This window comes from Pogona vitticeps, chromosome 1, assembly GCF_051106095.1.
Source record: "Pogona vitticeps strain Pit_001003342236 chromosome 1, PviZW2.1, whole genome shotgun sequence".
NCBI classification, from domain to species: Eukaryota; Metazoa; Chordata; class Lepidosauria; order Squamata; family Agamidae; genus Pogona; species Pogona vitticeps.
In genome coordinates this window covers 158,002,600-158,020,869 of record NC_135783.1, presented here as the reverse complement: position 1 = coordinate 158,020,869, position 18,270 = coordinate 158,002,600, and the positions used below count along the sequence as shown (strand labels likewise).

The following is an 18,270-nucleotide window of genomic DNA, read 5'->3' as shown; positions in this document are numbered from 1 at the left end:
CAGACTTCGACCGGGAGTTCATCATCTACACCGATGCGTCTAACAGCGGGGTAGGAGCAGTTCTTTGCCAGGAGGATGAGAATGGTGACCAGCATCCAGTGTCCTACCTGAGTAGGAAACTCCAGAAAGGTGAGAGACATTTGGCAACCGTGGAAAAGGAGTGCCTGGCCATAGTCTACGCGATCCAGAAGGCCAAGCCTTACATCTGGGGAAGACATTTTATTCTGTGCACTGACCATTCACCACTGCAGTGGTTAAAGACAATGAAAACCCACAATAGTAAACTTATGAGGTGGGCTTTAAACCTGCAAGACTATGACTTTGAAGTGAAGGTGGTCAGAGGGTCAGTGAACTGTGTTGCTGACGCCTTGTCAAGAAGACCTGAAGAATGAAGACGGCGAAAGAAACATGGACTATGTATATATTTTGGTGACCAAAGGTTAAATGTATCTGGTTATTAAATATGCCTGGTTTGTATGAATAAAGGTAACTTGATGTATTGTAAATGGTAAAAGTTTAAATGCCTAATTGATATGTTTATCCTAGAGTAAGTATGGTATTGTATGGTAATGTATAACTGTTTTTGTATGTTTTGGATCCAGATTGTTTTTTGGAGAAAAGCACCTTAGCTTTCCCCCTACAAAACAACTTATAAAGAGGGGAGGTGTTACATACAGCACTGATGTTACCTGTCTGTCATGGGTTTGGAGGGAAAGTTCCATCCTATGGGGAGTGGAAGGCGGGACATCAGGAGGAGGGGCTGTACTGTATATATATGTGAAGCCTGTGTGGAGAAGTTTAGAAGAGGAGAAGCTGGGAAGAAGAAGCTGGTGTGGGAGTCTGTGTGTCAGACAGGGTACTACTGTGTGTCAGTCAGTACCAACCTGATAGGTTCAGGTGTCTGTATGGGTAGCCAGAACTGATAGGTTCAGGGTCTGTGCTTTAGTGAAAGGTGTTCTGTGTGAACCAAACTGGTGTATGTATGATTGAGACTAAGCCACATTACTGCATCTTATTCACTTGATCATTTTATTTTCCCTGTGTGTTATTTAAATAAACCTTATTCCTTTATTTGTTAAAAATCCATTCCTGGTCTGTGTGACTCCTTACAGGGAATGGTTGGTGGCAGCTTAGTGAAACTGTGGCATATCCCAGTAGGTCTGGGTTTGTCACAGAAGGTACCAGAAAGGATGTGCTATTGAACAACTTTCCTTCATGGCCCAATGAGCAAAGAGACGCCAATGCTCCTGTTACTTGGGGATATTCAAGAAGGTAAGTGCAATTAGCTGGCAAATAATTAAGTGATGCATAACTGAAATACTACAGAAAATCATCTTTAGTCTAGGGTGTTATTAGAAGCATGTAAAGCATTCTTTTGAACGGTTATGTTTGGAAGAGGCATCTGGATGGTTACCTGTTTGCAATCTCTAAGCTGGAAAATGGTGTGTTGGAATTATCCGTAAGCTTACCATTTGATGATGATACACTTAACAGCACTTCTACAGCACTTTAAAAAGGCATCTGAATGCATTGACCTCCCTAGAACCCACTGCTAGGATATTTCTGTTCAGGGATTTGCATAGCATTATTCCTGTGCCACTTCAGAGTCCACATTGCACAATGGGTCAGTGTTATCTGTGGAGACATGATGATAATTTACTGCTATGTGTGTTGGAGTGCCAGGCAAGGTTCTAGAAGAGAAATCACGATGTTCTATGGCAGTATCAGCAAAAGCTATTGATTCTGCAATGACTGCTTAAACTTTTCAAGGCAGAGAAAGGAATAGAAACCTTTGTTTCAGCTGGCAAACTTAATCTGCATAGACATTCTTTCAAGTATGTAGATCGGACTTCTCTACTTAAATGAAAGGCCCTAATTCTTTTTAATAAAAACATTGTATAGATTTCATACAATGTGTGATATTAAGATGTCTATCCAGAGGTTTTTACCCCATGTAATGTTGTTCACTGTTGCAGTGTTTTTAATTTCTGATAAAATCCCCTTTTGCTATGTAGTAAAAGTACAGTGGTGCCCCGCACAGCGAGGTTAATCCATTCCGGATTAACCTTCACTGTGGGAAACATCGCTGTGCGGGAGGGAAAAAGCCATAGAAACGCATTGAACTTTGTTCAATGCGTTCCTATGGCTTTCAAACTCACTGTTCAGCAAAGTTCCTCCATAGGCGGCAGCCATTTTCGCGCCCTCCCCTCGCAGAACGAGGGCGCCAAAATGGCTGCCATCAGCTGTTCGGCGGGTCAAAAATGGCCGCCGGAACAGCCGAAAGGGGCTGCGCGCAACCATTTTGGGGCTTCCGGCAGCGTTTTCGCGCGCTCCCCTTGCTTACCAAGGGCGCGAAAACGCTGCACCCCGGCCCCTTTCGGCTGTTCCGGCGGCCATTTTTGACCCGCCGAACAGCTGATCGGCGGGTCGCAAAGCGAAGGTCGGTAAGCGAGCAGCTTACCGCCCTTCGCTCTGCGATTTTCGCCCATTGGGGCCATCGTTGTGCGATCGCTTTAGCGATCGCAAAAGCGTCACCGTAGAGCGAATTCATCGCTCTACGGTGCACTCGTTGTGCGAGGCACCACTGTACAGAGATTTGAGATGAGCACAAATTTGAAAATGTATAACCAAATTCATTCAAAAATCACTAATTCATTGATTCGTATTCATATGAATCAGCACCCCTGATGAATCATGAATCAATGAATTTTTAGTGCTTTTTGATTCATCATTTTGTTTGGCTATACAGCCCCTACATGGTGCAGATTGGGGATTTCCCTAAGCCAACTGCTAAAGGGCACTTTTCTGGTGGGATGTACTTTGTCGATGTATAACCTGGATGCCTCATACAGGGCTTGTAGAGGAGAGTCAGAGAAAGCTTCCCTACGATTTTGGTGTTTCTGGGTGCTTTGTGGGCTGTTTTATCAGGTTTTAAAGTAAACAATGAACCAATTCATCAGTTCACGAGAAAAAAATAATAAATTTGTAATTTGTGATTTGCCAGCCTTGACAAATCATGAATTAAAATGAATTAACATTTTTTTCTGATTTGTGCCCATCTCTAACAGAGATCCATTGAGGAGAATAGCTGCTAGTTTCCTAGAATCCACCCCTTTCTCATTAACTGGCACTTGAAGCCTCCATAACTCACGTAGACATTTGTAGGAGAAAGCACAAAAGAATATATTTACTTACAGTTGCTTGAAATTACAGTATTCTTTATGATGCTTTCTTTACTTCACACATACTTAGCAACTATCTGATCAATAGCAAACAATTGTCACCGGCTGAGAAAAGAGAGGGGGGGAAAACATTCAGTAGAGAAGTGAGTCTCTCTTTTGAATTTAAAGGCTTGAAGGAATGATTAGTTAGTACTGAATATATAGGCAATCACCTCAGCCTGGTAAAGTCCCTCCCAGTCACACAAACTACAGATAGCATGTGAGGTTGCAAACAAAGCTCCAGTACACACTGGTCTTATCTTCTCCATGATATCCCTTTCTCCCCAGCCTCAATGCTCTCAAGAGGTAACATCTACTAACGTAGGTACCTCGTGTGATATAGAACTGTGATTTTCCAGGATTCCATATCTATGTTAAAAAAGAATTCCCACACAGCAGAAAGTCGACTATCAATCCATTGGAAGGTTACAGGGACAGGTGATTAAGACAGGGTTGATGGATTTTAAAATGGAAGGAATGTGTCTATTTTGAGTTTGGCATTTCAAACAGCCTGTGGTCTGGAGTAATTGTGGAGGATGTTCATAAGCTGTACCTCTTTGGCCCACTCAAATGGGGTACAAAGTCCAGTGCTTTCCCTTACAATCTCTTGATATAAAGATTAATGCATCAGTTCTGGCTCTGCTCTCACTAAACCCTAAACTTTATTCTTTCAAGGCTTCTAGTTAAAATTGTGAATTATCTTCTACTTCTTTGAAATGCATCACTCACAGCAGAGCCCCAGCCCTTTATAACAATAATGGGATTCACTGGCTTCAAAAATAAAAGCATGATAAACTTCATGCATTTGTTCAATTTCTTATTTGTGTAGTTCTCTCTCTCTCTCTCTCTCTCTCTCTCTCTCTCTCTTATTGTTGAAAGACATGATGTTTCCTCCGTCCTGTTCTAAATTCTGCTGCGTAGTTCCTGATAGTCATGCTGAGACATTCTCTGCTCCAAATTTTGTGAGAACTTTACACAGACAAAGGAATCCCATAATTTCATGACAGAGGCTGCCAAAGATGTAAGGAGCAGCATAAAAGAGATTTATGGCAGGATAGGATTGAGCCCAATCTTCTTTTTCTCTTCAAAATGTCTAATTAGTGCTTAATCAATTTTTATAATATAAGATCACCACTCAATAAGGTCCAATCCCTTAATTTTCAACTCATGTAAGCATTTCTTTGTCATGTTAGAAACTCTCAACTGCTATTTCCTGTTCTCTTTGGGGTGTAGAATCTGACAAGATCTTTCATTCACTCTCTGCTCATAAAAATGTCAAGTGTTTTTAAGAGTGGATGTAAAACTGGTCTTGGGTTCCTATGGATTCATCTCTAGCAAGCACCGGCTAGTTCTTATGGTGGTGTAAAAGAACTTTACCTTCTGTTCACAAATTCCGTTAAGTCCCTTTGTTTGATTATGCCGGTGGCCCACCACAAGAAATATATCCCCCCCATAATTTAGTTCACTAGAGGCTAAAATTGGAGTGCCATGCAGACGTAATGCAGTGTACCCATGCCAGCCTGATCCATAGACCAATCTGCAGAAATACTGGTGTCAAAATGTGTCATTCTTCTTCCTCCTGTACCAGCCAGTTGACGGAGGAAAAGGAAGGCAGAGCAACACCACAGCCTATGGGGCTAAAAGGAGGGGAGAGCATTACTTTTTTTAAAAAAGTGCTATCAGTCCTAAAGTGTGTATTTCCCGAAGAATATTAGTGCACTGCAACAACAACAACAACAACAACCCTAATGTGAAATGTGTATTGTATTAGCTAAGGTGATGGGTTATAGAGAGCAGCATGAAAAGTAGCATGGGTAGAGTAACTTCTCTAGAACTCTGTCCTTGACTGAATACATCGAGAGATATGTTCCTCCTCTGCCAGTGACAATCTCTGCTGATTCAACTGCTAATGTCCACAAGGTGCTTGAAAGAATGAAACCATGGCAGCCCTGAGAGGTCATGTGAGGCTGGCAACAACAGGCTAAAAGTGGTGATGTCAGCCAATATCCATTATGCCTTTCGGAATACGGAGCTCATCAAGGCAAAGCAACATGAAATATCTGTGTCTGCAAATATTGTCACGACACAACAGACAATCTGGTCCCCAGTGAGGAAGGCCCCCTTGACATTGTTTGAAGATTCCCTCCAGTTACATGACAATGCTTAAAGGCAAACATAATCCAGTCGTATGTTGCAACGAGAGTAGGTCTGTTGAATCAGTGGGGATTTGGTGAGTCAACATTTATGTAAGTTCCATAAATAATACCCAAATGCTAGTTAACTCGCTATCATCTGCAACAAGAAAAATAGATTACCTTGGACTAAGAAACTGTTTGTGCTCCTGATCTTCAGGACAAAGCTGGGAGGGGCACAGTGGTGCACCATGGAGGGGGGCGGCTACAGGGGCGGTTGCCCTGGGTGCAAGCTAAGCCACCGGGGGCACCAGGCCCACCACTGTTGCCACTGCCACTAGCATGGACCTCAGGCAGCTCTGTGGCCACTTCATGGCACCACCCCGGGGGCTTCTCCCACCCTACCCCACCCCTATGCACCACACCACCCACTCATTGCATCACAGAGCTGGCACGTGACCCACGCCCCACAATACTTCCCTTGCCCTGGGTACTGGCAACCTATGCTACACCCCTGGAGGAGAAAAACCACCTTGACTTCAAGGGCTGAATTGGTTGCAGCCTGCTTGCTACTTATCCAAGCTATGCACAAAGCAGTTGGGTTGATTCAGCCTTGATAGTGGATGCAGTGCTATTGTCGTAGCCCAAGGGTAGCTGCCATACCATTGATCCTCACATTGGCTAGCTACCAAGGGACAACTGGGGTCAGCTGCCATTCATCCAAGAGATTCCTCTAGGTGCTCAGTGAATGACTTGCCATTGAATCCCTCCCAGTTTGAACAACTACGAGTGGAGGTTGCTACACTTGGCTTCCTTCCCTTCATCTGCCAAGAATGAAGTAATAGATGTCTTGTGCACACTGAGAGGAAAGTGTTGCAGATGCAGCCTCACAATATACTTGCTTCTTTGCAAGAGTTTCCAATAACGTATCCATGTTTGTCTGTTTCAGTGTGTTGGCAAAATTAAAAATCCAGTTCATCAGACACATTGACTGCTCATCCTATTTGTATTTATACATATCTCCAGGGTGAAAGATGAAAGGGATGAAAGTAAGCCCGGCACAATCCTACTTTGAGTAAAGTTATAGAGTCCATCCTTCTCAGCTAATCATAGGTATTTCACATTTATACATACATATGCCATACTATAGAATATTTTGTTGTGGTATTGTTATAATGAGCAGTCAAGTCACTTCTGTTGTTCCTATGAGCTGTCAAGTCCCTTCTGATTTAAGGCAACCCTAATAAGTTTTCTCCCTTTCATGGATTGCTGATTTGTCGTGGAGAAGGGGCTATGCTGTGCAGAGACACCCAAGATGGACAGATCCACCTGGAGCAGGAACTGGCAAGCCACCCCAGTATCTTTGCCAAGAAAACCCCATGGACAGAAACTGGAAGGACAGATCCTGAAGCTGAGACTCCAATACTTTGGCCATCTCGTGAGAAGAGAAGACTCCGTGGAAAAGACCCTGATGTTGGGAAAGTGTGAAGGCAAGTGGAGAAGGGGACGACAGAGGACGAGATGGTTGGACAGTGTCATCAAATCTGACCAAACTCCGGGAGGCAGTGGAAGACAGGAGGGCCTGGCGTGCTCTGGTCCATGGGATCATGAAGAGTCGGACACGACTTAACAACTAAACAACAAAATAAGGTTTCTAAAATATGTAAGATGTTCAAGGGGTGGTTTACTTTTGCTTATCCACCCCCTCCCATGGGTTTCCACAACTGAGGTGATTTAAACCGGGTCCCAGTCTTTCACTTTTTTCTTCTACACCACACTTGTAAAGACCTATCCCCTCAAATTTCTCACTGACCTGAAAGAATGAATGAAATATGTACAAAAATCTTTGGAATCCTTAGTGTTTTTAAAATACCAAATCTTCCAGAGTGCAGAATGAAACCAGAATGGAACCCCATCAAAGCAGAAGATGCTTTGTTTTCCATAGGCTTGGGCCTTGTCTCTTCAAAAAATGTTCCTGATGGTTTCTCAACTGCAGGTGAAGAACATCTTGAGCAGCTAATGTAATTCTTTGTCAGATTAAGCAGAAGAGATGTTAATGGCTGTAAGACAGGATTTACCTTTATAAGTTATCTTTATTTTGACAAGGTCATACCTGCAGGTTGAGTTACAGAAACTGTAATAAAATTTTAAATATATGTGAGATATTTAGGAAGTAGTTTTACCAATGTTATCACCCACTGATTTTCTATCACTGAGCAGTGATTTGAACCCAAGTCTTCTCGTTCTAACACTATACCATGGTGGCTACCAGGTGATGCCTTTATGAGACCAAAAAATTCTAAAAACAAGCTGACTTTTGAGTCCCACAGAACTCTTCCTCTGGCTGGGCTTTGCAGAGCTGAGGTGGAGGGAGAAAGAAAAAGCTCCCACATCACATTGGTAGAAGTTAAGACTAGGCTATGATGAATAATGAATTTATGGAGTTACATCTTCATATATAATCAGTGCTTTGATTGGTAAATAGATAGAATCACTCATCTCTCTCTCTCTTTTTAAAAATAATGTCATTCAAAAAAGTGTTGTTTTGTAAGAAAAGACATAAACCAAAAGCCTTGATGTAACTACTAGTGTTTGGCAAGAAGGATAGGGCATGGCAATTTTAAATGAACTTCAGATGTGAGGTCTAAAAGCCCTGTTCAGACCATTCCTCTGAAATAACTGATTGGTGCCTAGCTAGATATTTCAATGAAACAACATAATCATTATATTTGCATATCCTGGTTTAAATCAGTAAGAGCAAATTTAATACAAAACTGTTGTCTTTTTTTTTCTTTTTTCTTTTTTTGGTGAATAATATCTTCCAGTGTCCTCCATACCCTCCCTTTTGGTGATGAAGCAGTGGCCACCCTGGGGCACTTTGGCTAAGGCTGACCATCTAGGTAGATGATTTAGTTCGTTACTTTTTAATCTGTTTTATAATGTGGGCTTCTTTGGCTTGTACATGGTGGTGGTGGTGGTGGTGGGAAACAACTGGAGAAGGACCTTAGTAAGATGTACCAGTTCCAGTTATTTTGGCTCATCTGTGCCACTCAACCTTTTATCCCAGACCTTCTAGTCACTAGTTACTTTCCTACATTAAAAATGACGCAATCCATTTTTATATTTAGGATGATGGACAAGATTAGCATTTCCACGGTTTAATATTTCACCAAGTGATCCATCTACGGGGAGTTTTCAGTTTCTGTTTTCTTTACAATGCCTGTCAACTGTTATTTCATCTAACATCTCTCTACCCCTGGAGATATTTCCCAATTTTCTGTAAGAACTTAGCATTTCAAATGCCCCTTTGTTCTCCAGCCAATACCTTATTCAGCTCACAAGGTCACAACTTGATTGGTTCCTGGTTTATCTGCTGTCTTTTCCTAAATCCACAGTTAAATCAACATTCAGTGCAACAATATTCAGATTTATGCCTGTTTTGTTTTACTGATATTTCACTGCTATACAGAACAAATGTTAATTTAGAGTGGAGTTGTTAGTTTAGTCACCAGGAATGAGAGAGACAAAAGGTACTTCCCTGTAAGACTTTTACTATAGAACAGCCTTCTTTTTGTTCACACACTTTTTAGGGGGCACCTATATGATCACATCATCAATGTTTTTCTTCTATATTGTCCTTAATTTTTTTCCTGCCTTTTCCCTAACACAAGGACGGAGGGAAGGGAGGGAGGGAGGGAGGGAGGGAGGGAAGGAGGGAGGGAAGATAGATAAAATCTGACTTTGGGCAGCTGGGTTATATTTCTTTAAAAAGAAATTTGTTTTGTTGATCATTACTTCTCAGCAACCAGAGTGTTGTTATTGTTGGCTCAAGGCTGAGCAGGCTCTGATTGCATTCAATGCACTGACCAACTTTTGGAAGGAAGAGACACGACTTTATTGGTCACAGCGGCAGCTTTTCTGGCCCAGCATTGGGAGTGGATCCAGTGCACTGAGAGACATGAATGCCTCCTGATGCCACCGCCACCTATCAGTGGTTTGCTGAGGGCCACCACCAGGGAATACAGTTCCCTGGAGGCCATGCAGATGTATGCCACTCTGTGCCTTATTGGCAACTGGGGGACAGAGCCAGGTCTTTGGCCCCTGAGCTATGCCAGGCCATGCCCCATCCCTGGCTCCCCTTAAGGGGATCCCGTCACACCCAGAAGTGACAGGCTCCTGCCTGCCACCTCTAACACCAGCTGGATCCATCCGGAAGGAGGGAAGGCTGATGTGCCACACACTGTCTGGGGAGCCTCAGAGGCTTTAATAGGCGGAGGAGTCGGACTAGAATGAAAACTGCATCACTCTGGTCTGCCTGTCCTGGACAAAATGTTGAATTTGCAACTGGCCAATGGGAGGCCACCAACCACCATTGGCTTTCTCTCATTTCTCCCTACACTAGGAGTCAGCAGAGAGCACATGACATGACTGCTCTATCCTCTCCAGGCCCCCCACACGACCTGGGCCACTGTTCCAGTCACAAATGGGTGGCCTGGAAAATTGGGTCTCCTCCCCCATTGTCATTGCCCTCCCCACCCTGGAATAAAGATGCGAGACAAATAACATGGATTATAATAGGGGCCACACTTTATTAATCACAATTCAATGTTGCCACCTTTTGGCAAAGGCGGGCCTGCCATAGTGCAGAAACAGGTAAATCGCAGAGGTCTCAAAGTACCCCTTAATCAACAAATGGGCGAGTCCCCGGCCCCAGGTTCTCGTGGCCTTAAAGACAGCAATAACCTGGCCAGCCCCTGACCTCAAGCCATCTTTACTTTATTACTGTGGGCCTGGTAGTGGCCCAGCGCATCTTTCCCCCCAAGCACTGTAATCGCACCATCCGCAGCACCGGGATTCCAGTATGGGATAGGTGAAAAATCCCCACATCCAAGGGCCAATCAGGATGCAGGTCAAAAATTCCTATCCATTCCAAACATGATTCTTATGTTTAAAGAAATAGCCTTGGTCCTGTTCCCTAATTTCCAAATATGCCATCATGGCTTTCACAGGGCAGATGCTGTCCATGCTGCACCGCGCTAGGGCGAGTTATCTAGCTCATTGGCCTTGGATCACCAAATAAGGATTTGCAACTTCCCATCTTCGACCCTAACGTCCTGCCATTGCAGAGTTAGCTTGGACTTGTCATTCTTTCCAGATGCAACCACCTTGCTAATTCTGAGGGCCCCAAAGAACATCAATAATGCTGCCGCTTTAAATAGGACTGTTTCGTACTCATCCCTACACAAAAGCTCCCATTGCCTGCAAATGCGCTCCAACAACACAGGTGATATGGGGGCCCTGGTATCCTGGATTCTACCCTTCTCTTTGGACCATCCTTCTATCATCTTTTTAATGCAGTAATTTGCCAAGTAATCACGATAGCCGTTAACCTTAGCGTAAAGGGCAAGTGCTGACAACGTGCCCTGTATAGTTCCAGGTGCTAGTACCTTTCTATTCAAATACATGATAAATTGTTGCAGATGTTCAACTGGTGCCGGCCAAACTGGCTCCAGGTTGACCAGCTCCCTAAATTCCTGGAACTCTATACAGCGGTGCCTTGCAAGACAAATGCCTTGCAGGACAAAAAACTCACAAGACAAATGGTTTTGGCAATGGGGTTGATGACTTGCAAGACAAATGTTCCTATGGCCGTGCTTCACAAGAAGAATGTTTTTGGTTTTTTGTTCCTGCCTCATGTTTGCTGATTTTTAAATGTCTTTCTATGATGTTTAAAAAGTTAAAGTTTTTTGATTAAATTTTTCAAATCATCTGCACAATATGTATGCCATTAAAGAGCACTTAATAAACCCTTTGTAAACCAAATTTGACTTTGTTCTGACTTTTTTTGCCCATAGGAATGCATTAATTAGATTTCAATGCATTCCTATGGGAAAACACATTTCGCAAGATGAATTTTTCGCAAGACAACATTAAGCGTGGAATGAATTAAATTCATCTTGCGAGGCACCACTGTACTCACAACCGAGTACCCCTTCCGAGTCCTTGGTGCCAGAGCCAAGCCTATTGCTCTTGCTCATCTTCACGCCAATTTGCCAGACCTCCGGGGGCAGAACCTCTGGGAACACCTTGGCTCCAGGGTCTAGCTCCTTGAACAGGATCTGTTGGCGTGATAACACATCAGCTAGTCTATTTTCTATACCTGGTACATGCTGGGCTTGCACTAGGATGTTAAATTGCAGGGCCTGTAAAGTGAATGCCCTGACCAGTGTCAGAACCTGTAAGGTTGTTTATGATATAAACAACCACTTGTTTGTCACACCAAAATTGTACCATGGAATTTAACAATTCCTCTGCCCATAGCCAAAGTGCACCAACTATTGAGAAGAATTCTAGGAATGTCAAATTCCTGGTAATGCCATTTTGATGCCAATCATCGGGCCACGTGCCAGCACACCACCTACCTCTGAAATACATTCCAAACTCTAATGGACCCATGGCATCTGAATGGACCTGGAAGTCTGCTTTCAGCCCAATTTCGCCTCTCCAAAAAAAAGTCCCATTAAACCCTGCCAAAAACTGACTCCACACCAGTAGATCTTTTTTCATACCGCATGTGACCTTAGTCCTTTGCAATGGTCGTTGCAGTCCCTTCATGGCATCGCATAGCCGGCGGGTCCTACCACTCTGCAAGCGAAGTTTAAGTGTCCCACAATCTTCTGGAGCTCATGCAGAGACACCTTTCACTTCTGCAGTAGTGCAGCTATCCTGATCCTAAGGTCAGCTAACTTGTTTTCTGGCAACCATGACATCTGCTGCACAGTATCCAGGTCAATACCCAGGAAAGTGAGGGACGTGACTGGTCCTTCCATATTTTCCTCTGCCAGGGGCAAACCCAGCTCCTCTGCCATCAATTGAAAACTATTTAAGATGAATCTACACCTTCCTGAATTCCTTTCTCCACAGAAAAGGAAATCATCTAAATAATGGGCTGTAGACTTACAGCCCACCCTATTCCTGAGCTTCCACTCAATAAATGAGCTGAACTGCTCGAATGCAGCACATGATACCGAGCAGCCCATAGGTAAAGCTGTGTCAATGTAAAAAAGTCCCTGAAAATGAAATCCCAACAAGTCAAAGTCCAGCAGGTGAACTGGCAAAATTCGAAACACTGATTTTATATTGCATTTTGCCAGCTCAGCCCCCACATCGCACTTTCTCACCATACCTAAAGGTGAAACCCTCAGGTTCTCCAAAGGAGTCGTTATGAAGGGGCCAAGCACCCTTCCTTCTTTTACTTCCTTATCTATCTTATCCTGGACAACACCCTCCATCTCGCACACTGATTGGAGGTTCCACGCAAAAAATGCTCTGCGCTCACCCACTGACGGGATCCTAAATCCATACGTAAAGCCTTCTAAGAGGTAAGTAGCATTGTCTCTGCAGGGGTAAGAACTTAACCATGCTTCCAAAACTGTAACCTTAATGGGGCTGGGTCCCTACCCCCACCACTGCTGGGTTTTTTACCTCCTCCTGTGCCCTGTTCTGTTGTTGGGCCTCGACCCTGAAACATGATGTACTTGAGTGTTGACCTCCACCATCAGAACATTCATGCCTGAAGTGGCATGGTTTCTTGGTACAAGAGCTATGGATCCAAACATCTTGTTGACTTGTGACATGTTGCAATTAGGTATGTTTCAGGGACCAAAAACTAGCTTTCAGGGGACCCAGGATCCTAGCATATGATAGAAAGTTCTAAACTCACCACAATGTTTCCAGCATAAATTTGTAGATATGTGTGCCAATTTAAATGATGTTATGCAATTTAAATTATATTTATTGTATTGTACTATTATATTGTTACATATTTTAACTGCTGTTTCTCTCAAGTTTGAAGAGAGAAATTGGTATCAACTTAATCATCAAGGGATGTAAAGTCCATTCTCTTTTTCTAGTTCCACAGGTAAAGGGGTACTGGTCATTCTGTGAATCCCTCATTTGGCTTTTATTGAAGCACACAGCTTCTGCTTTGGCTGGGACTATAAGAAGAAGTCACAGCATCAGAGCAAGAATGTCTACCACCATTCAACTGTGAGGACTCCATCTTCTTCTAGGTAATGCTCTATAGCTGGTTCTAATTAATCATCATTGCAGTGGTGGTGGTTTACCAAAAGAGTCATTCAAATTTAATGTCTCACTTTTTCTGATATGGAGATTGTTGTTGTTAGGCATCCTTCAGTCTCGAAAGACTATGGTGACGTGCTCTGTATGGAGGACTTGGAACAGCATCTAGTGTGGCTGAAGAGGCCAATTCGAGAGTGACAATCTCTTCCGCATTGAAGACAAATACAATCTGTCCCCTGTCCAGCTCCCTGGTTTTGCTGCTTTTTTGACTTCCTCTTTGCCTTGGCCTGCTGGACAAGGGTCTCTTCTAATTGGGAGAGTCCGTGATGCACTGCCTGCCTCTAGGCTGAACGGTCAGATGTCAGGGTTTCCCATCTGTTGAGGTTTATTCCTAAGGCCTTCAGATCCCGCTTGCAGATATCCTTGTATTGCAGCTGTGGTCTTCCTCTGGGGCGATTTCCCTGCACTAATTCTCCATACAGGAGCTCCTTTGGAATCCGACCATCAGCCATTCTCACGATGTGCCCAAGCCAACGTAGACGTCACTGTTTCAGTAATGTATACTTGCTGAATATTCCAGCTCGTTCTAGGACTACTCTGTTTGGAACTTTGTCCTGCCAGGTGATGCCAAAAATCCGTCGGAGGCAACGCATATGGAAGGTGTTCAGCTTCCTCTCCTGCCGTGCACAAAGAGTCCAGGACACACTGCAGTACAGGAGTGTGCTCAGGACACAGGCTCTATAGACCTGGATCTTGGTATGTGTCGTCAGCTTCTTATTGAGCCATACTCTGTTTGTGAGTCTAGAGAACATGGAGATTACCATACCATAAAATGACAGTAACCTCTTTTTTTGTCTTTCATTTATCCAAATAAGTATCTTGTAATTGAAGATCACTTTTATTTGGGGACGGACATAGGAAGGCAGACAAGGCATTTGTGGAATTTTAGCTTTAAAGGGCATCTGGGGACCTGCAGTGATCATAGTGACTCTATCATCTTCAGTTTAATATATTAATGCATCTCCCTCTCTTAAATTATACATGCATGGACTCTTTGGAGCACTTACTGTAGTTGGGCTCTCCACATGGGAGAATTTCAGGACTGAAAAATTATTCTGATTGACATGAAACTTCCTAGACCCATCATTATTTTAGATGGTATACATGCCATTAAATTACATATTTTTCCTTTTGAAAAAATTATTAGAAACTGGTATTTTGTTCATGTTACGCTCTAAACTATTGTACATAAAATTCCCCATTGTATTAATCTGCCTTTTACTCTTAGTTTTTAAAATGTGGGGGGATTTGTTTTTGTTTTTTGTTTTTGTTTAAAGAGCAAGAGTGGGATTGAGTTAGCATTCCATCAGGAATTCAGGAAGGAACTTTTGTTGAAGCAGAAACAATTCTATCTGCATTCCATGGGTAGGGGGGACATCAAAGGGCCTTCAGAATAACAGCGTGTCAGTCCATACTGCACTGCTCAAACACCAGCCTTTGTTCTGATACAATATAAGACTGAGTCCAGCAGATCACTCTCTCTTATTCACACTTCTAATGGTTTCACATATCTGACCACCTCCTGGTCTGCTGTTCTGGAACAGTCCGCAAGATGGCAGCAGTAGGGTCCCCCTTTATGTGCCTCCCTCCTTCTATGTCTCTTGCACTCAAATACTCTTCTCCACCTTGTGAAGAAGTTGGAACCGATGTTGTCTCTCCCAGAACTGTCACTCAGTTGGTGTCAACATGGCCATTTTGGGAGACCAATTGCAGGTTCTTGCTTGGAAATCGCCATACTTCCATGGATTAGGCTCTGGGACGAGGCAAGGGGAAGCAAAGAGTGCTTGAGCAAAATACAAGGGGATCTCTGTGTGCCAGCATTTTATGCACCGATCTTAGGGCATTGATCCACTCTTCCAACTTGCTCTTTTCTTATTCTTCCCCTGCCTGCAGTTCTCCCTCCTTTTTATATCCTTTCATCCCAGTCACCAAGGGATCTGTAATCTTCTTGGCCACTGACTGACACCTCCATTCCCAATGTGAATGGGGCTTCTGTTGTTGCTGTATCTGGAACCTAGACCCATCAAGGGTATGGCCCCACTGGGTTGCACCATGTATTTTCCAAGTGGCCATTCCCACCTATGGACAGTCTCCAAGGTGGATGAGGAAGACATAGAGTTCAGGCCGAGCTCTAGCATATTATTCTCCCACTCACACATTCAAAAGACCTCCAATCTCCTTGGCACCAATTCTACCAGTTCATACTATTGGGACTTTTCTGTGGACTGCTCTAGATATCCACTTGTCTGCTTCAAGGCCTCCAGTCCATCAAGGATGTGATGTTTTCACTGCCCCTTTTCTAACCCCAAATCCTCAGAACATGTTATTTAATGAAGTCTCACTGGATTAAGGTATCTTTGTGTAAGCCCAAAGAGGTTTATAGCAACCAGACTGGGTGGTGAAATCCATTCTAGAGTTTGGGAGGAAAGGAATAAAGTGTTGCTGTCCATCAAAATCTTTCAGAGAAGACTCAAATGCTGACAACTCGATGACAATTGATAAGTTTCTGATAAATAATTGGACATCACTGGAATTTCTCCCACATTTGCCGTGAGCATATGGTGTGGCTTCATCAAGTTCAGTCTCCTTTTATAATTGGAGAACAGAATATTACAAATGATTTGGTATATAGTACAGTGGTGCCTTGCTTAACGACGATAATCCATTCCAGGAAAATCGCCGTTAAGCGAAAACATCGTAAAACAAAATTAAAAACCCCATTGAAACGCATTGAAACCCGTTCAATGTGTTCCAGTGGGGTAAAAACTCACCGTCCAGCGAAGATCCTCCATACGGCGGCCATTTTTGCTGCCTGTATAGCGAGGAGTCTGTCCCTAAACACAGCGGGGAGCCATTTTAAGCATCCGGTGGCCATTTTGAAACCGCCAATCAGCTGTTAAAAAACCATTGTTTTGTGAAGAATCGGTTCCCGAAGCAGGGAACTGATCATTGCAAAGCGAAAAAACCCTATTTAGACCATCGTTTTGCGATTGCAATTGCGATCGCAAAAAGATCATCATACAGCGATTTTGTCGTAATGCAGGGCAATTGTTAAGCGAGGCACCACTGTATGTAACTTTGTAGACATTTAGAAGGGGGCCTGTCTGTCTGTTTTGTCTATCACTCCTAAAAGCTCCTTTTAAACCAATTTAAAGAGTAAAAATGGAGGACAACACAAACATTTGTTTTGATCTAGAAAATATGTATTAAGAAGAACTAGAAACAAGCTAAGTGAAATGGCAATAATAGATTTTTTTTAAAGCACCTGGACTGGGACATTGGTGTGGGAGTTAAGTGTTAACACTTAAACAGAATTTGGTGGCTTCTTGCTTTGGCATTGGGCACTGCTTCATCAGAAATAGCAGGTAAAGTTTTCACTACAAATGTGTTATCCATCTCCATGGGAAGTTTCTGCTTCAGACCACAGAAATTATGAGTGTTGTAAATTCCCAAATCATGCGTTGTCTGCAGCACGGCTTCTCTCAATTTAATGAGACCCTTGTCCAGCAAGAGGCAGTCCTGAAAGTCGCAAAATCGGGGAGCTGGACAGGGGACAGATCGTATTTTCTTCAGTGTGGAAGGGATTGTCACTCACAAATTGGCCTTCTCAACCAGACTAGAAGCTGTTCCAAGTCTTCTACTCAGAGCACGTTACCATCATCTCTTGATGCCTATAGCTAGCATATTTGTTTTTTATTTATGAAATTTTGAAAATAATCATTATACCTGCTGGACAACTCAGTGGTTTAGGTCTCTGATTGCTGATCCAGAGGTTGAGATTTTGATTCTTTATTGTGCCTCCTGGACAGGGCCTGGACTCAATGAACCATAAGGTCCCTTGCAGCTCTGCAGTTGTAAGATGATGATTATGATATTACAATAACATAAATTATTGCTGCATAGAAAACTACAGAAGGGCAACTTTCTCTCTTGTGAGGTTAAAATATTACTTTTCTCCTCTTTTTTTTCTTCCTTTCTATAAGGCAGAAGCTCTAATGCCAAGATTTTCCCCTTCTTTTACTTCTCTAGCTTTAGCAACGTTGAGAACAGTCTTGAACCTGACATCATCGAAGGCTCTTTACTAGATCTGAAACCTGACCCACAGCTGTCCCAGCCCTAAACTGAAATGGCCTGGCTTAGGGATGATGTAACGAGTGGTGTATGTTACATGTACATAACTTACATACTGGAATGGATAGGGTTTAAGCAAGTACAAATACCAGAAACCAACCTGCTTTCCCTTGGCTTTTCTCAGCGTAGATTTCGGTCTTCTGTCTAGCATATGGCCTTGTTGTTGAGTCATCAGGACTTTAACTAGGCTGAATCTTTTCAAGAAGGAAACCAAGAATTTACGTCCATCTCCACTTGAGATATGACTGTAATTGCTTAATGGAAATTGCAATGGGCAGGCAGCATGTCAAAATATATTCTATTGATCCCTCTTCAGAGCATTTTACAATTCAGTCTCTACTGCCATCAGGGTTGTTGGATAATCGGATATTAAGGATCATCTTTTATTTTAAAGGGCTCTAATATTAAAAGACCTTGAGTATGATCCATCCAAGCTTATTGCTGTCAGGTTAAGAAGGGCATATTATGTCTACTATGGCCAAACAGCACTGGCTGACAGTGGTTGGACTGAGATGTCTGGAACTTCACTGGGATATGGACAAAATTCCACAGCTGGTCATGGCATCAGGACTCAGTGCTAGCCTTCCATTGAGGATCTGCAGCGGAGGGAAGGGGAAACAACTCAATTAATTAAACCCGATGGG

The 18,270-nt window shown here is 43.1% G+C and overlaps 1 long non-coding RNA gene across 1 annotated transcript; it reads left to right on the top strand.

Moving 5' to 3' along the window:
- Window positions 1-6,059: 6,059 nt before the first annotated feature.
- On the top strand, window positions 6,060-17,967 carry LOC140708258 (uncharacterized). The gene is made up of 3 exons (XR_012088414.2): window positions 6,060-8,253; window positions 13,267-13,425; window positions 17,525-17,967. It is a non-coding gene; the product is annotated as an uncharacterized LOC140708258 (long non-coding RNA).
- Window positions 17,968-18,270: the final 303 nt, after the last annotated feature.